At 40.9% G+C, this 27,829-nt stretch overlaps 1 long non-coding RNA gene across 4 annotated transcripts; it reads right to left on the bottom strand.

Moving 5' to 3' along the window:
* Positions 1 to 10,418: 10,418 nt before the first annotated feature.
* Positions 10,419 to 27,828, bottom strand: LOC124248354 (uncharacterized). 4 transcript variants are annotated; one of them, XR_006890999.1, is made up of 5 exons: positions 16,937 to 18,458; positions 15,824 to 15,982; positions 13,824 to 15,272; positions 12,321 to 12,383; positions 10,419 to 11,741 (listed from the first exon to the last, which is right to left on the bottom strand). It is a non-coding gene; the product is annotated as an uncharacterized LOC124248354 (long non-coding RNA). The 4 variants fall into 4 exon arrangements; XR_006891000.1 differs by lacking the exons at positions 10,419 to 11,741; positions 12,321 to 12,383 and adding an exon at positions 26,546 to 27,828 and having other exon boundaries at positions 12,480 to 15,272; positions 16,937 to 17,294; XR_006890997.1 differs by lacking the exons at positions 10,419 to 11,741; positions 12,321 to 12,383 and having other exon boundaries at positions 12,480 to 15,272.
* Position 27,829: the final 1 nt, after the last annotated feature.

Genomic DNA, 27,829 nt, shown 5'->3' with positions numbered 1-27,829 from the left:
CCGTATGGTGCATCTGGCCATCACACAGGAAGGCCCCTCTGGGTGTTACCCTACACCAGCTCAATTATTGTTTCTGAGCATTGCAAACCACAGAAACTATATTCTACTATTTTTCTCCAACTCACAATGTGTTTACACCACACATTATGATACCGCTATTTCATAGCAGCAACTTGGAAAATTCAAATGAGCACAAATTTTAGCACACACTATTTTGAATCCAAGATTTGAGCGTGTTCATCCCCGTCGGCTTGGATCCTGATGTAGGAATGTAGGAGTCAGAGAACTCTTGGTCGGGGCTCCTTTAAAACCTTTGCATCAGAGCCAATAATCTCAGTGATGAAAGGTTTTCCATAACTGTAATTTGGAGAAGCAGGCTGGGGTGCCACATGTTTTCTTCCATTTGAACGGAAAAACATTTTTTTTTCTAAAAAGTCCTTTGAGGGTAAAATGCGTAGATTTCAAGGAGCCAATGTCACCCAAAGAAAAATGAACAGTGTTTACAGTTAAAACTGCCAAGCCCCCCACTCACATGGCCTTAAAGTTTGTCCGAGAGGTTCATGAAAGCGAAGAGAAGAAGTTCTTACATACAGATTCCCCGATCTTTCAGGAGACACTCGGATTAAAGTTTCTGCCCTTTGCTGAAATACAGACAGGTGTTTTTGACAGATTAACGACAACACTTTCAAAGCCTTCCTTGTGTGGGTTGTGTGGTTTTATTAAAATACACTGTGTGGTGTGAAGAGGAGGGGGCTATAATCTCTTGGAGTTTTTCTGGCTTGGGTTAATTTGTATTTTTTTCCCTATGATTTACTAGTTTCAAGGCATGAATGATAGTTGGGAGCTGGGTCTGTATTTTCCTTTTTCATATTCGCTGTGGCCATTCCACTGCAAGGATTAAATTTGCCTTCTTTCATGAATGAAAGTAATTCTTTGCCACAAACAACTGGACAATTGTTTGTGCAAGTCTTCATATTTTTAAATAAAATAACTGGATTGACAGTGCCTTTTTATTTTCTGTATTTTGGATGCTCTGATGTCTGGGTCCTTGCTGACCCTGGGGGACTGCCCTTCCCAGGGCTGGCTAATTCCTAGAAATAGCAAATAACTCGCCTGGGAGTGCATCGTTCAAAAGCAAACCAACCAAGGCAGGGTACACACCCCAGCCACGCCCTTTCTCAGGCTCTCACATTCAGGGCCACTCTACACCTGCTCTGATCACCGCAAAACTGGGTACCAGACAACTAGGGACAGCTCTCATGCCCAAGAGCCCACTGAAATTATTCAAACTAGCCAATCCTCAGCTTGTTTATGCTGCCTCACCCATTCCTTCCTACAGAAACCACAAGGAAGCCTCTTGCCTACATTTTCCCCTCACTCCCTCTGCCTCCCGACCATCCCTGGTCCAGCCCCATGTGGCCCTGTGTAGCACGGTGTGCCCCCTCCTCTTGAGAACTGTAACAACCTACCTTTCCAATGGCAGACGTCTCCTGATCTATTGGCCTCACCATACCTGAATAATAGTAAAGCCTACATTTTAAAACCATAATCTGCATCAAGTGCCTGGTATAGTTCCCGGTAAGGAGCAGTGCTGAATAAATGGTGCTTATTCTATCTTTATCGCTAGGGTGTGTTTAGGACTACTGGTGATGTTTCCCTTCTCCCCTCAAACCCCACCCCTACATGAATTCTACAAACTTGGTGACTCTGGCTTTTGTGCCCGAGTTCACCATAAGAGGTAGGAAGGACACAGCCTACTTCTCAAAATGTTAACTCTGCCACCTGAAGATGTACCAAAAGCCATTCCCATATTCCAAAGTCTCCCTTGAAAGTTTAAAATTCTGGGACTGGTCATATTGCCCTGCAGTATCTTAATAATAAATTAGGACCTGATACAATTTGGTTGGCACCTAATTTTATATATGTAGATATATACACATACTATGGATTGAATGTTTGTGTCCCCCACCTCCCTAAATCCATATGTTGAAGCCCTAACCCCCATTGGGATGGTATTAGGAGGTGGATTTTTGGGAACTAAGTAGTTTTAGCTGACATCGTGAGGGTGGAACCCCCATGATGGGTTAGTGTACCAATATAAGAGGAAGAGCCCCCTTTCTCTCTGCCACGTGAAGACACAGTAAGAGGGCAGCTGTCTGTGAACCAGGAGATTCTCACCAAGACGCCAACCATGCTGACACCTTGATCTTGGACTTCCAGCTTCCAGAACTATGAGAAATAACGTTTTGTTGTTTAAGCTCCCCAGTGCAGGGCGTTCTGTGATAGCAACCCAAATGGACAGAGACAACTCATTTCAGAAAAGGTGACTCATAGAGAACAACTCCTGGGGGAAACTGGGGCAGAAGAGAAGAAATGCCATTGGGAAAGTAGCTTGAACTCTGCCAAGAATCTGCTTCATTGGCTTAAAAGCTTTGCCCAGTCACTCAGAGCCAGTTCATGAGCCCCAACAGCCCTGAGAATCACGAGCCAGTTGAGTCTTTCAACAACCATTTGGATGTTGAATTACTCTAGGAAATTGGGACACTGAACAAGATAGACAGGGCTCCTTCCTTAAGGTGTCAAGTAGAGCTAAGGAAAGGAGATGATTGGGAGTGTGCATTTGTGCGTGTGTGTCTGTGGTTGGTAGGGTTGAGGAGGGGAGACCGCACCATTTACGAAGATAATCTGAGTTTGAGAACCTTTGAGAAGTTGAGATCTGAACCGAAGGAAGTTGGAGACGGCAAACGTGGTGCATAGAGTCAGTAACACAAAATCTCCGGCTTGCCAATCCAGGTGCTGTGCCTTCCCTCTGCACCCCATCTCCTCCTGCATGTTTAGTTATTACTGATCCTTTAACCACAGAGCAAGTTCTGTTTTAACAAGATTATTCTACATGGCTCCCAGGATGTGATAATTTAGACTGTACAAATTTTAGAGATGCATCTAATCTGAGGGTTTGTAAACATATTTTTTAAAGCTGTAGAATCATTTATTTAAAAGAAAAAACCTCTCAAGGGGAACATAAATAAAAAATGAGTCCTCTCTGGGCAAAGCCAGGAGTCTCACCCCCAAACCAGCACTCTCCAAGGCAGATCCTGAAGGCCCCTCCTTGGAGCACACTTGAAAGGCATGCATTTACTCTAAGCATATCTGTCTATGAGAAAATTGATACCCAGACAGGTCAGATGCCTTGTCCAAGGTCATGGAGAGCATAAATCAGTCTTCTTCTCTACATTTCTCCTTCCACTAAGAAATGTCACCTCTCACATTAAAGTATAAATAAATCTTTGAGATAGAAACAACAGTCTTTCTTGCAAGCAACTTACACACTCAGTTTCAAAAGTCCTGACATTTTGCACTGTAGTATATTGCTCAGAGATTTATGATGGCATTTTTCTTAGTTTTCGATCATTTACAACAATAAAGAATTTTCTTGGCAGTGAAAGAATTAATTCTTCCCATTTCAATCTGCTGGAACGTCCCTCTGATGGTAGTAAATGATTGAGAAAGGTCTTGATGATTTCAACTTTTAAAAGATTGACCAATAAAATTGGACGGAATTAGATGTTGGACCCAGGTCAGAATTAGATGTGCAAAACAGTCTTAACAAAATAAAGCTCTGATAGCATAGGTTCACTTTACATGCTATTAAAATCTTAAATCAAGTTCTTTGGAAAATTCTTTAAGACTTATAAATGGTTGTATCGCACCCAAAGTGGAGGAGTTGGATATTTAATCAATAGAGCTACACAAATTGAGTAATTTAGGTACAAAGTGGATGAGAATAGAAGTGTGGTGGGGCGGCCTTAATTATCTTGTTTAGCAGGTCAGGTTGATTAAATCAAGTAAATCATAGTCTATTCTCCCTTTACATCAGAATATAAAGAAATAGGGCTAGGTTTTTTCCACTTTGGGAAATCTGCTTGCTCCCAGTGGGACCATCGGAACAAGGATGGGCTGATGAGCACTGCTTCTTCATCAACCATCTTGGGAATTGCTTTATTAATTCAAGAAATTAATCACCCCTCTGGCTTCAATGATAACTTTAACGCTGTGTATTCCAAGTCTTGACACCCAGCTCTGCTCCTTCCCTTGACCTCTGAAATTTCCAGCATTCTGCTGCATTTCTTAGCTACCCATCTACCATCACCTCAAACTTAACTTGTCCAAAACTAAACATCACTTGCAACTCCTTGATTTCTCTTAATAGAGCTAACATTCCTCTAGTCACTCAAACTAAAAACCCTGGTGTCCTCTTTGAATACTCACCACAATAACTCCTACATTCAATAAATTACTATGTTCTATAAACAGGTGTCACACTCATCTTTTCTTTTCGATGACCACTGTCAACACATCAGTTTGGGTTGTAAACTCTTACCTGGACAGAAGGTGCAGCGAGGGGTTGGGGCGTGAGTTGTATGCACATAAGCAGTTATATTTGTTATGCATCAGTGTGACAATTAAAATTCCATGGAGAAAAGCACCCAAACTATGTCCTACTTGTCTTTTCCCCACTACCTACACATTTTAGTTAAGTTATACTAAATTACGGCTACCATCTGAACTACTCCATTCATCTCCCAATTCTCCTCTTTGAGATTAGTTTCCTCATAACCCATTTATATACTGCCGTCGGATTCATTTTCTTTAATGAGGAGCTCTGATGCCTCAAACATGTGCCAGAAGTAGAGACCCGTCCTAGCCATCAAGGCTCTTCAGAAGATGACCCCTATTTTCTTTGGTAAATTGTAAAAGGCTGTACAGATATGTATCACCTTTGCTATCATCATCATAGTCCTCCTTTACTGTTGCTCATGAGGTCCAAGCAAAACTTAACCCTGTTTTCCATATCTTTCCTGTAATTCCCATTACTACTTCCACCTCAGTAACTCAAGAACTTGCTGTTCCTCCCAATAGACTAGAGCTTCCTAACACTCTTTCTGTCCGCTCCATCACCATCTTTCAACCCACTTACACATTACTTCCAGATTCTTTTTTTTCCCCAGACACTGCTCTGATTATGTCACTGCCTTGCTCAAAAACAATCTTTCCACATTACCTAATTAAGGACAAATGTCCTTTCCATTCTTCCCTCTCACTAATTCCTTTTACGCATTCTGCACTCCAACCAAAGTTCTAGAATGTACTCCTACTTTCTGTTCCCACACCTCTGGCATTTTCCCACTCACCATCCTTCCCAGAAGTATTGAACTCCATCTAATTAAAGAGTCCTTTCCCTGTCTCCCCAACCATAGCACCCAGTTTAGAAATTCTGTGACACACTTTTCATGTTCATTTGTCCAGTCATTTATTCATTGAGCACCTCAGTTCCTGCCTATGAGTTTATTCCCAGAGAGAGAGATTAAACACTATAAAGTACTTCCACATACAATATTTCTAAATGGTCCAGTGGCCTAAGTAGTCTTATTATCCCCATATATCATTGAGGAAACAGACAAAGAGAGTTAAGTGACTTGGTGGAATTCAAATCCAGTCATCTAATTTAAGAATCAATTACTTTTTATGATTATCTTATTATAAGTTGTTCTTGCCTTCTTTTATGAATTTTCCAAATTATCCCTTCTAGGTATCAGTTCTTTGAGGTCAGGAGCCATATATTAGAGCCGCTTCCACAGTGTATTTGCATAGAATGTTTGCTCAGCGAATGCTTGTTGCATTGAACTGAATTGTATTGATTTGATTTGAATTCTGGAGCTTACCCTTTTTTAACGACATGTTTTCTAACCTAGTCACAATCTCTTCTGATCTTCTGTTCTTTGTATATTTGCTAGAAATATTTCTGCTAAATACTCTTACCCTCTGGTGTGGATTGGCCGCATGTCTTTCTATCCGGTCATTTGCTTGGTATCTCTGACTAGACTTACTCTTTCAGATATTTCTTTCTCTGAACAGGCTGCTTTTTGTGCTTAATTACTTTACACATCATGCCATCCATCAATGTTGCATCCTTATGAAAATATTGACTAAGCAAATTCTAAGATGAGATACAGTGTAAATAACAGCAAGAAAACGACCATCACTCATTTCAGATTCTGAGAAACTTTCAGGGCTCTAGATTAGAGATAGAACTATTTGTAAAATCAGATGTCTGTCCTCTTGAAGCAAATTTATAATAGAAACTTAACAAGAGACTGTAGTTTGGGCTCAAAAGTACATATTTGAGAGACACATCTATTAGTGTGAACATTTGCTAGCCTGTCCCATGATTCCTAATTGGTCCAGCCTCAGATGGACTTAGATTTACAGTCTCCATAAAATGCAGATTAAGTCAAATCTATCTAGAGTCATCCATAGTGTCAGAGATCATATCATTTTTAAATCTCTCGAGCTGGCCTTAATTCAAGGACAATAAGCAAGGGTGTTGGTGAAGAGGTTATAGCTTTGGCTAGATAGTGCCAGAATCTGCAGAGAGAAGGGCTTTATGGAAAATATGCCTGAATTCCAGCCTCGTGGCGTCTCATTGTACTTCAGCTTTTTTCAAATTCATAAAAAAAAATGTGATTTGTATTAACAAGACATCAGCCAACACAATTTCAAACAAATTAAACATATTTTCTAAGGAAGACGAAAACTGCAATATTGTGAGTGTATGTTGTTCAGTGAACAGATGTGGCGAGAAAACTTTGATGGCTGTGTGGTTGGGTGGAAGGAGGGAGCCAATGTCAACAGTAGTAGCTTCTGAGAGAGAGAAGCAACTTAAAAAGGACAATCGTTTGTTCTATGCCTCAACTTTATAATCCCAAACAGAAAATACTCCTACTGAAATGAATGGGAAACGTGAACAGTTAGAGAGTGTGGAATTCAGCCTTTGATTCGCTTTCCCTTTGATATATAATCATCATTGCCCACAGCAGGTATGAACTTTATTAACTTAATTTGCCATTAGTTCAAGAAGTTATATGTTTCCTCAAAATAAACTCATTTTTAAAGCTGAAAGAACATTTCAAGCCTTAAAAATGCAAATATGTCATAGTTTGGCTGCATTCAGAATCAATCAGCTGAAAACAGAGTAATGCTATTACTGAAGAGGGAACTGAAAGCATGCAAATTGAAACCAGGATAAAAAATAAAACGTAAAAGAAGGATTACAGAATCTACAGAAGCGTCTTTCTTGTATGACTATGATAGTATAGTAAGTTAAATATAAAACATAAATAATATTTATATGTAATATTACACTATTTTTCTTGACATGACATAAGACATTTAAACTAGTCCAGAGATGAGCTTAGTTTATTAAGCAATGCATATCCTGGATCTGGGTAAGTCAGGATAACAATAATTTACAAGCAATAACATTTTCTATTTTACAAAATGTTTCATTTTACACACACACACACACATACATACCCCTAAGATGTAAGTGGCATAGATACAATTATTTTCATTTTGTAGATAAGGAAGCGAAGGTCCCAAATTGAAGAGCCAGTGAGAGGCCCCTGAGAACTCAGACTGCTCCACGGTCCTGAAAATTGCACCGCACTTTTCCCACCACCTGCAGGAGACTAGAAAACAGGACACTCTCTGTTTAGGATGTGGCTGCTTCTCTGGCTTCATGGCCTCACTCAGGCCCCACAGCTCTGGTTGAGGTGTGATCTTTCCCAACCAAAACACGGATTATCCAGCTTTTATGGGTTTCAACTGCTCACCTTGTGGCCTCTCAGATAACCTGAAGATTATTACTAACTTGGAGGCGGGCATGTGGAAGGAGAAACAATGGCCTTAGACTCCTTAAAATGAGAATGATCTGGCATCATGGTAATTTACTCAGCTTCATTTTTTGAGTATGGTGGTTAAGAATTTGGACCCTGGAGTTGGGAAAGCATGGTTTCCACTCTCTGCTCTGCTATTTCTGAGCTGGCTGAACTTGGGCAAATTACATAACCTCCTGACCCTCACTTTTTTCATCTGGAAACAAATTATCAGACAAATCAAGTGGAATGTTGTATCTAAAGCGTGTTGCACAGTGTTAGAGACCCCAAGACTATTAGCTGTTAGGAGTTCTCCATCCTTTGGAAATTACGAGACAGGCCAATGTCATGTTATCTTTGGTGGGAAATTGAGTGGTTCTTGGATATAAAGTGAAACTTTCTGTCCTGTGAGTTTGTCTATGCACAGAGCACTCTGGGCTGACAGCGTGTGTGGATTCTCACAGGAGCTACATTAGAGTGAGAAGCTCCAGGAGCAGATGCATTCCTACCTCTGTATCCTCTGTGCTTCGGAAAACCACAGGTGCCTGGGAGGAACAGGAGCAGATAAACAGGTTGCAGAATGAAGTACAAAACTGAGCACTAAAACAAACACCGAGAGAGTCAAGGGCCTGCGCAGAAGTTGCTAAATCAAAGAAGACTCCCTGTAGGAGATGACATGAGAAGCTGACGCAGAGCTCCCAATGTGCATCTTTACGGTGCCATGTCTCTGGCAGATGTCGTAGGAGATTCCCAACTCAGTGAATTCTCACATCACTCGCAGAGGTTGAAAGACAGGATTCTCCCGCCAAATGACAAAATGCTGGGAAAGCCCCTCCCATCTCCCCCACCCCTGCCGCCACAGGTAGATAGAATCCATAACGTGGTATGTGCCAGATCTCCCTAATTTTATAGGTAGCATTATCTTACCAGAGTGTATACAACGGTCTTCCTGTTACCATTTAGAAAGCCCTTTCATACAAGCAAACAAGATTGCATTTAAGGGGTGATTAAAACAGAATGGGGTGTGTGGTACTTGTCTAAATGTAATCTAACTGCACTATTCATTTAGCGAGGAGTATAATTACTAGCTCCATAATTACACTACTCAAGAAAATTGTTTTAGTGATGGTTTTATTAAACTAACTTGAGATAATTTTTTGCACCAACATGAGCAGAACAAATGGAATTTAATTTCAAAACAGGGGCAAAGGAAGGTTACCCTGGTGAAGAAAACCTCATGAGCTGGACTGTGGATTTAAAAACTGGTGCAAAGTGCAGTTGGAAAAGGAACAGGCGAGATTTAGGCAGCCATTAAGCAAAACTTCCTGACTCAGATTTTCAAGAAAAGAATTTCCAAGGGAAGCTTCATAAGTTCTAACTCTCAGATTTAAGTGGCTCTACAATGATTCTTTCTTGCTCATTCTACATGAAACCCAACTCAAAGTGGTGGGGTGGACCAGGCCAGCAGCGTGGAAATAACCTGGGAGTGTGTTAGAAATCAGAATCTCAGGCTTAATCAGAATCTGCGTTTTAAACAAGCTCTCCAGGTGAACATATGCGCACTAAATTTGAGAAGGACTAGTGTAAATGACCGTCTTGCGGTTGCAAATTGAAATTTTAATTTTTTTCTGTTTTTAACTGCAACATATGCTCAGTAAAGAAAAAACGTGCGTGATAATATAAAAAGGAAAAACATACCTGTAATCTTACTTCTCCGAGAGGACACCTGTTAAAATTTTGGTTATTTCTCTTCCAGGCTGTTATGCATATTTTTGAACATTTTAAGCTCAGCCTATAAATACAGCTTTACTTTTTTTTAATTGAATGCTGTAAATGTTTTCTATATCCCATTAAAATCTTGTTGACATTTGTCTGCATTCTACGTTGTGTGCTAATTCATTGTTAAAAATTTATAGCCTCTTTTTGTTGTTGTAATTATAAATAATCACTGATGAAAGTTTAAATTTAAAAAGATAAAATTTTTTATCATTTCATAAGAGTAAATTCCTAGGATATAAATATATTTAAAGCTTTTAATAGTAATGATCTCTTCTAATCATAATATTTCTTGAAATAAGATAAATTTTGTTTTAAAGATTTTATTTTTTCCTTTTTCTCCCCAAAGCCCCCCAGTACATAGTTGTATATTCCTTGTTGTGGGTCCTTCTACTTGCGGAATGTGGGACGCCACCTCAGCGTGGTTTGATGGGCAGTGCCATGTCTGCGCCCAGGGTTCGAACCAACAAAACACTGGGCCGCCTGCAGCGGAGCGCGCGAACTTAACCACTCGGCCACGGGGCCAGCCCCAAGATAAATTTTTTAAGAAGCATTTGAACGCTTAATTTCCTGGATTTTTTGGAGGTGGTGAGAGGGTGCTAATTTGTTTAATTTTGGGGGTTCCTGACAAAGTCCATTTTCACCAAAGATGATCAGCACTTTGAACCATGGACCATCCTGTTTTCTAACACTTTAGGCCAGTGGAACAGAGGCATCTAGTGCTAAATTACCACTGTTGAGTAAAAAGCCGTCATCGACTTCACTTTGTAAATAACCACTCAGTTTCTCATGGGATGTGTCTGTTGCATCAATAGGATGATCACTGGTTTAAGTTCTGCCTTTATCCCAAGGCTGTGTGACATCACATAAGTCATTACTTACCCTGTTTGGACAATAATCATCTCATTTATAAAGTTTTGTTAATAATGCCTCCTTCACTGAGTTAATCAATGCATCATAAAAGAGATGTTAAAGGCCCTAGCACAGAGCATAGGGTCTGCCACAGAAAACAGTTTAATAAATGGTAAATGTTATTCATTTCCTCTTTTACGTACTGGTGAGTTGACCCCATGTCAGCCATTTGAATGATAGAATCACCCCTGAAAACCATGTCTTTAAAAATGTGTTGAACTTTACTTAGGGAAATTCAGCTTGGTTTCACTTTCTTCAATTCATACAAAATTCACCTCCATTGGCAAGAACATGGATAACTCATCCTTGAATGCTTTCCCTCAGTTGATGGAATAAGCCCCTTTCAGTCAGACTAGAATGTTCAAGGGGGCACAGGTCGAGGGGACAGGGACCATCTTACATGGACTGGTGGCCTCAGCAAGCGGGAAGAATTGGCATTCTCAGGCACGGGGTTCTTACTTACCTCCCACTGACAATGAAATTCACTTAGTGGTGTGAATCAAGTTTTGTCTGACTCCTTAGAGCTGTGGGTTCCTGACTTATGGGCATGCTTGAATTTCAAAAGCTTATATCTCTCATTCGTAATTAATTAAGAATTGAGCTTCAGCTGATTTTTATATATATTTGTAAATAATAGACAGAAGTTCACAATCTGTGTTAAATTAAAAATCATGGACATATATATACATTGAAATATCAATAGGGAATTTATCTGGGCAGTGGAAGGGTGGGCAATTTGTTATTATTATTATAAAAAGTTATTAAAATCTGTATTTTTTACTTTTCTCAGACAACTATGCATGACATGTGTAATTAAAACATAAAGAAGATGTGATGGTTAATTTTGTGTGTCAACTTGAATGAGCTAAGGGATGCCCAGAGAGCTGGTAACATTATTTCTGTGTATGTCTGTGAGGATGTTTCTAGAAGAGATTAGCATTTGAATGGGTAGTAAAACAGAAGGCCCTCCCCAGTGTTCCGGTCCATTGAAGACCCCAATAGAACAAGAAGGTGGAGGAAGGGCAAATTCACTGTTTCTGGTGAGCTGGGCCATCCATCTTCTCCTGCCCTCAGACATCGGAGCTCTTGGATCTTGTGACTTCACACTCAGATTAAGACTTACACCATCAGCTCCCAATTCTCAGGCCTTCAGACTGGGTTGGAATTACACCACGGCTCTCTCGCTTCTCCAGCTTGCAGATGGCAGATTGTGGGACTTAGTCTCCAGAGCTGTGTGAGCCAATTCCCATAATAAGTCTCCTCTTATACAGCTCTATATATCCTATTGGTTCTGTTTCTCTGGAGAATCTTGACTGATACACAAGCCAAGTGACTTAACTGAAATTAAGAAAGATAACCCTTTATGATAGAATTGTAAAGAGAAGTTCTATGAATTTGTTAATGAGTCTTTGCACTGATTTTTGATCTTTAGCCAAAGGGCAGACCATTGAATCATCAGAAAAGAAATCTCCTCTAAAATCTTTTTGTCATGTGTGCCTGTGCCAAGCCCCCAATTCAAAGGTTGGGGAGCAGCAGGTTTCCCCAATGATGCTGGAAGGTGGATGAAAGGCACTAAATTACAAAGATGACATTCTTGTTAAATTATATCTCCTATACGCATAGGAGCTGAGGGAAACCAGCATCACTTGCCAACAGAAATTTCCCTGACAAATTAGTTTTGAGGTACACAGCACCTGTGCAGTGACAATGCTTCTATTCTGGCAACTCCAGCACTATTCTCTCCGAAACTTCAGTGACACCTTAAGACAAACACCAGCGTCCCAGCCCAGGTATGAGGCCTCTTCAGGAGAGACTGAGCCCACCCACCAGAGTCCTTCCTCTAGCATTTAAAGCACGTTTATTTTATCATGTGACATTCATTAGGGGTGGAGAACAAGAAATCAAAATGAAACGGACCTCTGTCAGGAGCTCAGCCGAGCTGGCGGGAGATCAGGAACTGCCAGGCATTGGAGCAGTCAACTAAAACCAAGCCAATATAGAAGAGTTAAACTTTTAATCATTTACAGTAATAATATAAGCAAGAAGTGAACACAAGAAGAGATGCCAGCTCCCCCTTGTTCCATTTCCTCACGCCCACCCCACCGCTCCGTAGAATGGCATGCTGGCGAAGGGTCAAGTGCGGACAGGAGAGTCATCTCATTGATGAAGAACCTGAAACAAAGGCTTGGGCAGTTTTATGAACCCTGAGGCTAGGGGATGAGTGGGGGTTGGGGGAGAGCTAGGAGTGGCACAGGGGGGCCCAAAGAAGACCTTGGCCAAAGGTCCAGATAAACAGACCCAGAAATGAAGATACCCGAGTTAGGGGTGCAGTTATGCATGAGAGCATGGCTACCCAGAGGGACCTGAGTCCCAGACTGCAGCTCTGTTCCGCCTGGACTGCTCTGGCTGTGCATGAGTTTGATGTGGAGAGGGCAGCTTTCCCCCATGAAGCCTGCCGGGTAAGCCTTTGTAATCGTCTATATTTGGGCTTCCAAAATCGCATAGGATTTGGGCCCGAAGCTGGAGGACTCAACCTCATTGACTAGCTGTGTGATTTGGGGCAAGTTACTTAATTCCTATGTACCTCTGCTTCCTCAGTCTGTAGATTATGGATAATATTGATTGCTTCATAGGTGTTGCAAATATTAAAGAAGTTAATACATGTGAAGTTCTTTTACAAGCGGATCTCGAGAGCCCACGATGAAGCTTGGCCATGAGTGGTAGCCCTCTTGATGATGTGATAACATTAGTTTGTGCATTTTCTTTCCTCCATGTTTCCTTCATCTCTTTCTGGTTTTGATGAATAAATAGAGGTTTGGGGCCTGTTTGCTTATTTTTCGTTTTTCCCTCTGGTGTGGCTATTCTCACTCCTGCCTACTTCCGAGGTTCTGGAATCTTGCTAATCTGACTACGAGAGTTCATCCACTTGTGTAGCCATGTTCACTGAGAGTCTTGACAAGAGATTTCACATTTTGAGGTACATAGGGTAGCTATTCTTGTTCAAAACTGATTCGGCTTGAACTAAAGAAACCTGACTTATGGCCAATCAAACATACATTGTACATCCGCTTTAACCATTAGAGTAAAGAATGCACTCTCTTCAGATAAGAATGCATACTTCCCCTCCTACAAGCCAGTACTGGTAATGCCCTATGGCTACACTGTATTAATACTCTTGAAGATAAGTTCCCTTTCCTGGACATCAGGGTCATGTTGACCTGCTAATTTGCAACTGAATACCTCTTTGCAACTTTGATGAGTATGTATCCTGGGTGTGTTTAATGTGTGTTCTTTGTTCTAAAAAGGTATAAAACTGTACTGAAAACCAGGCTTCTCCGGAACACTTTCTTCCTTTGAGAAACTGCCTTCCTGGGTTGTAATCCTTACTCTGACTCAAGTAAAACTCACCTTATCTCTTACCTATAGAACAGTTATTGGTTATTTTGCATCAACAGTCTGTGATGGGCTGTAATCCCAAGTATGCTGGTTCTCTTGAGCAACCACACACATGTATTGATTTGCTGAAGGAGTGTGTGATGAGCCCCCTGTGTTTCTATGTGTTTATCTGAGACCAAACACAATAGCCACGTTATGTTTCCTGGGTGAATACTTGAATTGGTTTCCATTTCTTTTTCAAAGGAATACAAATAAATTGTTAAAATGTATTTGGGAGCTCCTAAGTCTGGCATAAACTCTCTCTCAAGGTGCCTTCCTGGATATCCGAGAGAGTAAATGCTTTCCAATTTACTTATCTTTGAACGTTTTTCTCTCTCAAGCCAGTCTCTTTTGTCTTTTTAACTGAGGCCTGTTTCTCCTCAGGTGACCACTGCCGAGGGATTACAGTGGGTTCACGGTGATAAGAACAGAAAGACTTTTTCTTTTGTTCATCCTGGTCTCTGTTCTGTCCCTTTGGTTCCTCAGGGTCGAATGCACGTCCTGTGTGTGCTCATGACATGGATTCCCTGGCTCTTCTGTGGTACGTTTCCATCCTACCACTCCCAGCAGTGGTTCCTCCAGCCCAATGTTGCTGCCAGATGCCCCTTGATCTCTCTTGTGGGCCATTTGGTTCTGTATACGTATCTGTAGTCAGGACGAGCTACGTAATTTGTAGAGCCTGGCGCAAAATTAAAATGTGGGCATCTTGTTAAAAAAAAACAAGGGGCTGGCCCAGTGGTGTAGTGGCTAAGTTCATGTGTTCTGCTTCTGTAGCCCAGGATTCACCTATTCAGACCCTGGGCATGGACCTATGCACTGCTCATCATGCCATGCTGTGGTGGCAACCCACATACAAAATAGAGGAAGATTGCCATAGATGTTAGCTCAGGGACAAGCTTCCTCAAGCAAAAAGAGGAAGATTGGCAATAGATTTTAGTTCAGGTCCAATCTTCCTCTCCAAAAAGAAAAAAAAAACTGTTCAAACTTTCAAGATGGTCACAGCAGAGCATTCAACCAAGTACAAGGCCATTCTAAGCACACTGCACAAATTGCACGCCCATGAAGCTGCCCTGTCCACAGTTCTTTCTCATTCTTGAGTTCTGGCGCCATCGATCTCTTGGCCATGAGTAGGATGTCCTCTGCGCCTTCCACTGGTTTGGTGGTCATTGCACTGAAGTGCAAAATTTGTGCTCTGCACTACTTGCATGTATGAGGCCACACAGCAGTGTTCCTTGTGCCTTCGGTTTCTTATAATTTCACTGTCTTGGACCAACCAGCATCCCTGGGGCTGGGGTGGAAGCAGCTCATACTGTGCAGCCCCAATGATTCCACGCCCTTCTTAACAGCCTCCTTTAGAGCAGGCTCTGAAGCCTTCCATCCTTGTCAAGAGGTACCATCACCTGAAGCTGTTCCCTCCCATGTTAGGTTGTGTTTCTGTGAGGAAAACAAGGAATATTAGTATATTCTTTGTATACCAATCAGAACACTATTCCTTGTTTAGTAACAGGAATATCAATATTCAACAAATAAAAAGTATATTTGGAAAATCTTGTATTCCCAGCATAATGCTAGGTACTCGAATAATGACCAAAAAAGGATAAGACAGAATCTGTGCCTACATGGATCTCCAGAGAACCTTTAGTGAATACCGATATCAAATAAAGGGAACACAGATGGAATGTAATCAGCTTGTAGGCTTTATAGACTATGAGATTAAGAGAATTCCTAGAAGATAAAATTCATTGTGAGTGAGGATGGAGAAGGGAGCATCCTGAAACTATTCACAAACGAGATAAGGTTTGAAGTGGTCTTGAAGGATGCGGGATAATTAGGTTGCAGAAAGGAAAGGAAGATGCAATATACTGACATATAAATTCAATTTCAGCTCCGAAATAGGACAACCCTGTGTCTTGTTATAAGGAGTGGCGCTACCACATGAGCAGAGTCAGGGACACAGTGAGTTAAGAACTGAAAGGAGAAGAGACCTGACGGATGCTGAAAAGGTCAAAATGAACTGGAAGCCACTTCATAGAGGGTCTTGAATTCCAGGCTGAAGAGCTGCACACTCCATCCCGCATTTTCAGGGGACACCTGCAGGTCGTTGACTAAGATGGTGACAGCCATGTGGTGCTAGGAGGGTCATGCTTTGGAGGAAAGAGAAACCTGGATCAGGGAAGCCCGTATAATGACATTGCAGGTGGCCCAGGAGAAGATTGTCAGGAGAGGTTACACAGAGTTAATAAATAGATCCAAGCCAGAGTTTTCCTCTTCCCCTTGTGACTGTCCAGGGCAGGTCTGGGTCATTCAGCACAGGAGGGAGAGCATGGACTCTGTCATATATACAGGGACTTGGGCTAGGGGTAGCTAAATATTTTTCAATTTTAGGCAGTAAAGAATGCCAGTGGAAGCGCTAGCTGGAGAGGTGAACCTTGAGCTCTTCAAATCCAGCTCAGTTAGCAGCCTACGTGTTGAACCAAACACCTTCCCAAGCCAGCTGAAAGCCTTTGGTGACTCTTTTTGCTTTAAATCAAGGCCAAGGGAAGACTGGTGAACTTCAGGTATGGACAAAATTTATTTTTGGTATTTTAGGCTTGAAAAAACCTGAAAAAGAGCTTATACAACAGATGTTAGTTCAGGGCTAATCTTTCCTTGCAAAAAAGAAAACGATGTAAAAGAAAAAGGCCACTTAGTGGATGGGGAAACTGAGGCCCAGAGAAATGAAAACCTTGTCCATAGTCACTCACTGGTGCCCAGTGCCCTTCCAATGTTTTCATCCTTCTGCTCATTAAAATGCACACCTGGTAATTTGTCATGTTGAAAATAATTCGAGCTACAAAAATCATAACCTCATGTTAATGATTTAAAACAGGAATATTTTTCATCTTTAAAAATGAAGCTCTAATGGCACTGTTTTAAGCATTGTTGACAGGTCAAAAGAGGAGGTATTTATGGTATTTGGTGGAGAGTATGAGGGGGACCTGGCTAGTTCTTGACAATCACATAAGGTAGTCAATGCTTTCCAGCCTTTTGCTCATCATGGCACCCATTGACCATGGAACGCTTTGTCAAGCACATTGGCACAAACTGAGATTTCTTACCGTGGAGACAGCTGTCTGGGGGCTCAGATTGTCGCAGGTGCCTCTTGGCTGCTCTCTGCAGACACATCCCTTCTATCCAGAGCACACTAGTGGGAGGCTCCAAGGTAAAGCGCCCCCTAGTTGACCTGCCCATCAGGCCCACTTTGTTTGATGATCTAAGGAAATCCCACTTGTGGCTGTAACTCCCGGAGGGATGTGACCCTTTGCTGTTACCTGGAACTAAACACTGAGTTAGTTGAGTTGAGAAATAATCCAACCACAGCCATAGCCCGCCTGCTCGACCTACCCGCAGGACTGTTCTCAGAGATCATGGGTGTTCATTCCTGTGTGGACGCTCTTCCGAGAGACGTATGATGATCTGAAACGAGATTTATGAAGCATAGAAATTCTGGGCTAACTGGGTCAGCTCCTAGTGGAGAGTGCAGAATTTTTTGCTACCATTTCTCCCCAGCTTTCTACCTTGTTCAATTTTAAATTACTGAAGAGATGGTGAAATGAGCTTGTCATAGCTGCATAGTCCTGCATGGAATCACATGGCGGGGGCGGTCTGACCCGCCTGCCTCAAAGCAGAGGAACAAAAGACAAAAATGTAAATACAAACAGAACAGATTCCTGGAAAAACGACAGTGAGTGTTCACGTGGTACTAAAAGACACCAGACAGATGTGGACTGCAAATAAACAGAATTGTGATCCTGAATTTAGCTTAGTACTCTCAGTACTCAACTCAAGATCCACTAGGAAGTCACAGTCAGTCTCAGAGACTCAGTCAACAAGTATTTATGATACTTGCTTTTATTTTACTAGTGTATTTTTATTTTACTAGTGTATTAATTGTTCTTAAGTGCAGATTATGTTCCTGAGTGAAATTACCGTGCTTTTTATACAGCTTTGGTGTTGGTCTTTTTTTCGCTTGGAAAGATTCGCCCTGAGTTAACATCTGTTGCCAGTCTTCCTCTCTCTCTTTTTTTTTCCTCCCAAAGCCCGAGTAATAGTTGTATATTCTAGTTCTAAGTCCTTCTAGTTTTTCTACGTGAGTCTCCTCCACAGTGTGGCTATTGACAGACAAGCGGTGTGGTTCTGTACCCAGGAACTGAACTCAGATCACTGAAGTGGAGCATGCAGAACTTTAACCACCAGGCCATCAGAGTAGGCTCAGTTCTACCCAACGTCTTTAGAGGCACAAGATGTAGATGTTTTTCCCAGGGAAAAATAGCCACAGGAGCATAATATCCTATGTTCTTCGGCTGCTGTTAGCTCACTCGAGTGTTCACACATCTCTCTGCACCAACTGACTTTGAAGTCCTTGTGGGGACCAAGGATGATGTTTTATTCACCTCTGTGTCCTCAGAAACCTGCACAGCTCCTGCCAATGAGAGCATTCAAATGTTGGTTGAATAAATTAATGAAAGAATAAGTGTTCCAAAGAATTGTCTTTAAAAAATGCACCATATTTTAGGGATGGTAAAAGAATCATTAGAGAAAAATTTCTAAATGCTATTTTTAAATCATGGAAGCTTAGGAATTGGGAGGACCATTTCAAATTCCCCTCCTTAAGCAAAATCATATTTATAAGAAATAGAAGCAATGTTTGGCTCTCCCGTTTTAAATGGTTAAAAGTTGTCAACATAAGTATAAGATAAAAATTAAATTTGTAAGATCTGAGATATACGTATATGAGGTATATGTGTATACACATACACAAGTCCTTTTTGCATACAGGTCAAAAATTAAAATTATTTCTGTCCTAAAAGTTCTTTTTAACCAGAGCTGGAAAGAGGGCCTTACTTAAGGGTACTTTTGAGAATTTACTAACTCAGATAGTGTAGTATAGATGAAAAGACCTGAGTTAGGGTCAGGAGACCAAGTCTCACTATAACCAACTTGTTCTGTGAGCTTCTATCTGTTCAGTGTAATTCAATAACATTTAACAGATAGTTATTACAGCAAATTGTGCAAATATTGCACAAAGCCTTGTGCTCAGTGGGTCATTTAACCTTTCAGCATCTTGGTTTTCTAATCTGTGCGAAGGTATAATAACACCTGTCTAGCTCATCCCAGAAGAACGTTTTGAAGTGATGTTGAAGCATCTTACAAATAATATTGCTAGTATCTATACATAAAAGACCAGCATTATTATTAAATTGTCTTGAACCTTACTGAATGATCTGATTACTTGGGTAAGAGTTGGGTGGAGCAGAAGGATGCTGGCACAGCTGTTTTTCTCCGTTCATGAGCTTATTTCGTCTCAAGAGCGCTTCTGATTTTTCATATTAACTACAGTGACTCAGATGGGTTGACAATTTTTCCAATTAGAAAACTCATTTTTCCTACCTACTAGATTTATTCTGGTCTGATGAATTCACCCTAGACATGTAGGACCGCATGATAAGAGAATTGGAAAAGAGCTCATCCGTCTGGTCCAAAATTGCAATGAATTAGTGGGTCGTGAGATCTATTTACGGGTTGTGAGAAACATTTAGAAAACTGACTGGTTCAGAAAATGTCAGAGTTCATTCCACGTAGTAGAGCAAATTGTTTTGTTTCAGTTACGTATGTATGTCACAGTGTGAACTATGTTTTTGACTATCAGATATTTTCAAAAAAACGCAAATAGTTCCATTTCTGTATCTGACAGATGAAAATAATGAAGCCCAGAAAAATCAAGTGTTAGGTCATCTATTTAGAGACATCCAGGATAAAAATTTTAATGTCCAAACTTCAGAAGACTTGGCATGATACAATAGAAAAAACCGTGAAAGACACAGGTTCAAATCTGCCCCTTAAAAGCTGTGTAACTTTGTGCAAATTGCTAACTCTGTAGGCTTCATTTTTCTCATCTCTCAAATAGGGTTAATAACATCTGTCCATTTCCTTATTGGATAAATGGGAGAATTATATAATACAGATGAAAGAAAAAAATTGCAAAATAAAAAAAACTACAAGTCAACTATATATATATATAAAATTTATATATTTATGTAACATATTCACATTTATATATATCTATATATAAAATTACTCTCTTCTCTTCTTTCCCCCAGACACAGTTTTTTTCATACTTAGCTTCCCTGTTTTTTTTCTACCCCTTAATTTGTTTCTTGTCTAAGTCATTCTTTCACTCACTCATCATTCTCTATCTTTGAACATTGTCCAGATAGGAACATCATTATTTCGCATTTGCTAGCATGTCATAACTTTAAAAGAATTTCTCCTTAGATTATCCTACTTGATAATGCTTAACAATTCATAATAAGTTGAAATAAACTCAGTATACCATATACGTGAGAAAAGAATGAGACAGGATAGTTTTGGTCAATCTATTATTTCAACAATTTCTTGTCCTATCCAATTTGTTTTCAAAGTAATTACTTTTGACCAAATTGCTTTCAACCTGATTATTTCTAATCAAATTGATAATTCTAATCCGATTGATGGAATCTACTCTAAAATCAGCGATTTTTGCAGTCTACACCTGCTGATTTACTCAGTCACCTTCTCTCCTGTATTAGTTTCTTCAGCTCACAGGGAAATTGGTCAGGACTATTGCCTTCAGGTCAGCCTTGCATCCCTCATCTGGCCTTCTGCAAGATGTCACCTGCCAGATGCGGTATTAGCCCCTCAAGTCCAATATGGCAAGGAAGACACTCCACTGCATTTCATTAAAGAAAAAAACCAGTGGCTTCCTCCATCTTCACCAACACAGAGCTGCAGAGTGTTCTCTGTGCTCAGCTTTCTCTTTGCCATGACTCTCCCACTGTTGGCATCTTTCCAAGTCTGTGCTGTGTTGAGATTGTGAAAGTGACTTAGTGACAGCTCGGACAGTATTATGATTGGCAGCTGCGACTCCAAGGAAATGTTCGGAAGCCCAGGCTGTCGTTTTGGATTAGGCCCTAAGAGACTGCCATATCAAGGGGAGGGACCTAGAGCAACAGTCCGAGATTCTGATATCCCTGGAAATATAACAAGAGGAGAGGATGTTCCGTCCTAGAACAGCACTAATGTATAGTGCGAAATAAATGCATCCCCTGGGTGATGGTAGGGGGCTGGAATGCTCCCCATTGGCCAAGCTTTGTAAGGCGGATCATTTCAGCTAACAGGAGGGCTCATGTTCTGCAGATTGGGTATACAGCTTTGGGGTGCAAGCCAAATTTTTGAACAATGGAGAAGCCAGTGAGAGAGACCACCTGTGGGCCTCTCCCCATCCTTTCCCCAGAGAGCGCACGATCCTGCTCCCAAATAAATATCGGTGAAATACTCTATGAATGTGATTTTAAAGAAACGCCAAATTATCAGCTGTTCAGAGTACCCAAATATGTAATTCTACTCTGATTGCTGATAATTATTAGGAAAAAATAATTAGGGATATCATTAGACCTGAATCTTTCAGCTGACACTTTTGAACACACTTTATCTCAGTTTGTATGTATCTGTTCACTCATGTGAAAAGCACTTATACCGTACAATGGAGTCACATCATACCTGCGTTTAATTGACAGCCTAATCTTCGCACGCAATCAAGGTAGAGGTGACTCTGCTCATATCCTGTTTAACACAAGGAATCTTATATTTAGCTTAAAGATGGAATGGGTCGAATGCTCAGATGGCTACATACAGATTTTCCTTTTGCTCCTTCCTTTAATCTAGGTCAGGATGCCTCAATTAGTTGGTGTGTAAAAGAATTAGCATATGTGATTATACACACAAAACCCTGAATTCTGTAGTCTATGAGCATTTCGAGGAATTTTTCAAGAATATTTGATGTCCTGGCTTCAGTGTCCAATCTCTGCTTACGCTTAAGATGGAATATACTGGGTTTCATTGGTTCATTAGTTGAATAATACTGAATTAATATTATTCAACTAATACTTTCTAATCGTTTAATGTGTCAGAAATTACGCAAGGTCCTGGGAAAGCAAGCACATGAGATATTGCCCCGTTCTCATGTTGCTTGTTTTCTAGTCAGGGAGCCAGGCTTGTATCTAAGACTATGCAACCCATTGGTAACAGCCAGCTGACTTTTCATTGCGTGTTCTTCATGGAGATGGCTGTGGGAGCGGTGGGGGTCATAGGGTAGGAGTCACCTGGGGCAAGGTCGATACCTCATAGAGGCCAGGGGACACTGGAACAAATGTTCCAGCCCTGGCCCCTTAAGCCCCCCGATCCATCCACTCATCACACACCTGGTTCTCCACACAGAAGAGCTTCCCATAGGCTCGTGGATGAAGCTATTGCCCAGAACTTTCATGTGCCCAGAATCTAATTTCACTCTGTTTTTCTGCCTTCACCTCCCTCCAAACTCTTGCTCTGTGACTTCCAGCCTTGAGCTCACCTCTGACTCGTTTGAGTGTTGTGTTTCCATGGTCGTAACACGTGGCCCCTGGTTTCCAGCCACAGCTGTCCACTGTGGACTTTAGTGCAGCTCACCCGCCCAATTTTCATGTTTCCTGTTCTCTTGCTGCTTTAGGCAGCTTTTGTTGAGTTGACAAGCAACTTGGATGTCTTTAGAATATTCAAGATATTTAGATATCTTTTATTTTCCCAACTCAGACCTTGTCTTTTAATTTCTTCTTTAATGTCTTTTATCCTCCACAACTCTGATGGAGTCAAATTTGTTGATATTTTTCTCTATATTTTTAACTTTCTGTGTGTTTTTTTTTATAGCCTGTCGTTTTGTTTCTTTTTTGTGGCCTGTTTAAGGATTCCTTCTCTGCTCTCTATTGTAAACATAGTCTCTTATATTTACATTTCTTTTGCAATTTTGCCTTTATTCCAACTGGAATTTATTTTTGTGAATGACAGGTGCCAGCATGATAGATTTGCCTTTAATCTTTGTTCTTTTAAGCAGATGATCAATTACCTCAGAATCATTTATAGAATGATCCATCCCTTCTCGAAATGCCACCTTTTTCGTTGTCTGATTTCTCTTCCACCTAGGAATCTGCTTCTGAACTTCCAGCTCTGTTCCATTGATCTAATGATGTGTGGTTCCAGCAAAGCTTTATGGCTTTATCATACGTTCTGATATCTGGTAGGGCTATTTCTCTTTTTTGTATTGGGTATTTATTTCAGTTTGTCAAATTCCTCCCAAAATTGTGTCAGGATTTTGAATGGGATTTCACTGAATTGATTTGGGGCAGGTTTGACACTTTACGATATTGAATTTCCCCTTCTGTGACTGATTCAAAAATTTAAAAATAGCTTCATCACCCTCAATTACATTCTCTCTTTATTTCCTTCATAGCACTATTGGTTTACATTACTGTCTTAGTAACCGACTTACTTGTTTGCTGTCCGCATCTCCATCTAGAATAAATGCAGGATTTCCCAGGCCTGGAGCGTTTAGTATGTGCTCAGTAAATATCAGCTTAAAGATTGAATGAAGTAACCTTGGGTTTCCAAAGGCGTCTAGACCTCAGATTGAGAAATTCAATTTCTTTGATTTCTTATTGGTTATTTGGTTCTTCCCCCACTAGCAGTCCACCCACTGGTTCACCAGCCTCGGCCAGCCAAAACACTGGGTCATCCAGTGTGCACTTTCTGTGTTATTCTGCTTGGCTTCGCTTCCACCCTCTGCATTCACCCCCCAGGGTGCCCAGTGTGTCCTGCTGTTTACCTCCCGCTCCCCGCAGCATCCTTGCAGGCCCTTTGAAGGCTGTCTTCCTTCTTCCCAGGCCTGAAGTGCTGCTTCTGGGGGAGAAGCTCATTCTCTGCTCCTCCTTTTTCTGTTTCTTGCCTGAAACCTTTGATCTCAACTTATCACTTTGACTTCCACCTAGATACTGATGACTCCCAAATCTATTTTCCTGGGCTGAATCTCTTTTCTGAATCCAGACACATAGATATAACGGCTTGCTGGACATTTGCATGTAGAAATCAGAAGGGAGTCTTCATAAGCCGTATGTACAAGGCAGACGAAACGCCCCTGCCAAGACCACATCCTCCTTCTGCTCCTCTCTTCTTTTCCCATTAGTCTCTCCGCATATGAAAGCCACTTCGCTCTCCCCAGTCTATTCTCAATACGAGAAAACTGGAAACCGGCCAGAAGGTGCTTTCATCCTCAGTCCATTTCTCACTAGCTGGCCTCTCCCACAGATTTCTCGGTTTCTCTCAAATACATGCCGCTTCCCCCGTCCACACAGCTGCTACCGTGATTTCTTATTTCTCCTCCAGATTTCCTCAATAACTTTCTAACTGTTCCCTTTCCGTGTCAAGGAGCTCCCTCTGATCTTCCCAATCTTACCATGTCACCTTTTCCTGAAATCCTGGCTGCCCATGACCTATAGTCCTGCTTCCCAAGTGTATTCTCTGCGGGCCCTAACATGTTAATGTTCCTCTTGAATCTACTTCAAATATAGTTATTTTAGAGCTGGTATCACCTTCATCATGACATGAATACTTACTAGAGACACATAATGACTTGCAGCCAAGGTACCTGGCATACTCCGCAGACGCCTGGCTAACTGCCTGCTTGTAGATCACCTTGTTCGTATTTTTCTCATTTGGCTACTGGATCAATTCCAATTAAGAGTTTAATAATGAACTAACTAATGATTTAAGCAAGTGTATAAGGTTAACACTGAACTAATGATTTTAAGTCAGTCTAAATACATAAATCCCCCTAAATTATTAATTTATGTTGCGTACTAAAGAGAGTATTAAAAACAACATCGAGGAAATTCTTCCACCCCTCTGTAACGGGAGTGGGAGCTAGAAGCCCTCGTTTCAAATCTGAATGATCTCCCGCCCCTGACCACGATGTTAAACCAGTCATCTTGACTCTCCTTGTCGATTTTGCCCAGGCATCAACTGATGACAGCAAAGCTTACCTGGGCCTACACAATCATATATAAAACAGGGTCATAAAATCTAAACTTGAGGAGTTCTTTAGAATTGACTAACTTCAGTCAACTTTCATCAAAATCTTGTTATGTTAGGAAACAGAGGAAACTCGATTCTGTTTTATCTGGGAATGTATGACTGTGTTATTTTTTCAAGAATCTAATTTACTTCCTAATGACGGTTTCTTTGGGTTACTGTGAAATTTTGCTAACATTTTTTGAATAGACTCTCACCGATGATCAAGTTGTAAAGTCAGAAGTTACGCTTGACCACAGAAGATGGTAAATCTTAAATGAGAAAAGTCCACAGGTGGATAATTGATTTTGGTGCTATGGAATGATAATGAATTCTTTAAAAATTTAAACGAGAGCAGTTGCCCCAAGTCTTGACAATATCTTACTCTCTGGGAGCGAATCAGTTTGTCGTCAGCCAAGATACACACTCTATATTTCCTACCACTACATCTGCCTTGCAGGCTGATGAAACCCAGAGAAAATCAATCACAAGACTGGAGTTAATCCAATAGACTTCCCTTCAGCTGCTGGAAATCAGACCTCACATCTGGGACGATAGTGCTAGTTCTAACAAATGAGATCACACATTTGACCATTTTATTAGAAACCCTCTTCTAATGTTCACAGGCGAAGAGGGAAGTTGAGTTGAAATTGAATAGAAACGTCCTTCCCTCTGTCCTGATTGCAATGTCTGATAATAGGCCCAACTTTCATGGTGCAGATCAATTGCCTAGTACTCAGAGCCCGGCTTTAATAGGCAATAACTGTTGTAATTCTGGGGAAGACTCAGTGGCAGGAAAATAAATGAGATCAACAGTATTTGACTACAGGCCATACCCATCAGTTCCACTCCAACCCTCGACCAGGTTCTAGGAACCAGACTCAGAAGCAGCATTTGTTTCCACTAGTGGTAGTGGGCAGTGCCATGAGGCCCCCACACTTGGCATTTGCAGGTGGTCTCTATATAACTATAAATCAAGAAGGTGTACAACTTAGGAGAAACTCACCAGCCCCAAAAGTCACTTGTTTCATCATGTGAGTGGAGAAGCCCAAAGGAATGAGAAGTTTCCAGTATGATATCATAATTCTCTTTTGTTTCTGCTAATCCTAAATTTACATAATATCTAGTACTTCGTGCTTTTCAGAGAATGAAGAATATGCCTATGAATTAACACATAGATATCCAAGTTATGTCTCATGATCGTTAACATATTGATTTTATGCAAATAAATTCTCCAAACTTTTTAAATTAAAACCCTTATCAGTGGCAAAAGTAATAATAATTATCATTAACTGAAACTTCCCCTGTACAAAACATTGCATTTGTGTCTTATCATCCTCTGAAACTGCGAAATTTTACTATCTCTGTTTTATAGATAAGGAAATTGAAGGTCAGTGACATTAAATCAATTGCTCTAAGTCACCCAGCTCATCAGTGATAGAACGTAATTGACCAGGACAGTTGGATTTCACATTATATACTTTACACCATGTTGTAGATAGAGGTTTTTAATAAGATAATATACTTATAGTTCCTGCTTCTCCTGGGTTAAGTCATGACCATCATAAACCTAATCTGTCACTCAAAGCAACAGCAATTAAAAACCAAAGATTCTTGATCTCTGGGAGCAAGGACCAACTCAGTTGGGTCCCCAACACCAGCCCATTCTAGGAAACGTGAATCTTCAAAACTAGAATGACAAAGCCAAGACCAACTTTGCCAGAGGGAGGCAGCAGAGTTCAGAGGATCCTTACTCAGAGCAGCGCAGTCACAGCCAAGGTGGGGCAGCTTCTAAGCAGTGGGCTGGCAAATATGCCGTGGCAATCCAGGCACGGGAAGTTGATTCTCAGCTTCAGTCTTCACCAAACTGAGGTTGGAGACTTGGAACAAAGTCAGTGAGAGGCTATTCGGCCAGGAATGAGAAGGAAGAGTGTCCAGGAGGATCTCAGGAATCAGGAGTTCACGTGAGAGTCAAAGGGATCGGAAGTCACAGACAGGTTGGTGGACCCCAAAGAGAGGCCCGCCGCGTGGCCCCCTAGGAGTGGAGTTTGGGTTGCACATTATACAGATGTTTTTCCATTTTGGGAAAGTGTTTTAAGTTGCTAACTTTCTGTACACCCACTTTAACTTTAATATATATTATTTCATACATATTTTGCAATCACAGAAGAGATTAGTGCAAAAGCCCTAGCAAGAATGTAGTTATAATCTTCCAGCTGAGTTATCCTCCGGGAGCACAGGGGTGGGAATCTCATCCAGTCCCATAGTATACTATAAGGCAAATAGCTCGTTCTAATTAAAGACAAACCTTCCATTAGCATTTACAGGGGAGCACATACTGCCTGGTAAGGGGAGGTTACTAAGGAATACACTGGAAACCATTTTAACCACCCCCTCCTCACTCACCCTCCATACTTGGTTCAGGAGAGAGCTGGAGCCAAGAATCCACTTGCAGAAAATGAGAAATCACAGAGGTGGAAAGGACTCCAGGGATCGCCTAGCTCAGTCTGTGTGCTTTGCAAATGTGGAAATAGAAATGCTTGCTACTATCAATTCCCAGTGATGTCAGGACAGGAACACCAGAGTTTTGACTCCCCGTCAAGTTCTTTATCTCCTACATGAGAACACGCTAGATTCTAGTGGTGTGGAAAGAAGAACACCAACGAAGAAGGTTTTCAGTAATTCTCTAGAAAATGTAAGAGGGGAAAGGACTGAAACTCACTCCTAAGACTTTAGGTATATCAAATATAAGTAAAAATAAGAAATTTGGAATTTAACTCAATTAGGTAGATAAGGTCATTTTAGTGTAGCCAAAAAACTTTGTAACACAAACAAATGACTAAGATAGAGCAACGTAAAATGTGCCTATCTCAAAAACAACAACAAAACCAACTAATATAAGATGAAGAAGAGAACAACTATAAATCAAGAAGATGAACACCTTAGGAGAAATTCACCAGCCTGAAGCCATAAATAGCGTGGGGAGCATTTGGTTGAGGACAAATGAAGAGAGGAGCAGAACTGAGGTAGTTTTAAAA

The sequence above is a fragment of the Equus quagga genome, chromosome 12, assembly GCF_021613505.1.
Source record: "Equus quagga isolate Etosha38 chromosome 12, UCLA_HA_Equagga_1.0, whole genome shotgun sequence".
NCBI lineage: Eukaryota > Metazoa > Chordata > Mammalia > Perissodactyla > Equidae > Equus > Equus quagga.
This window is presented reverse-complemented; position numbering and strand designations above follow the sequence as displayed.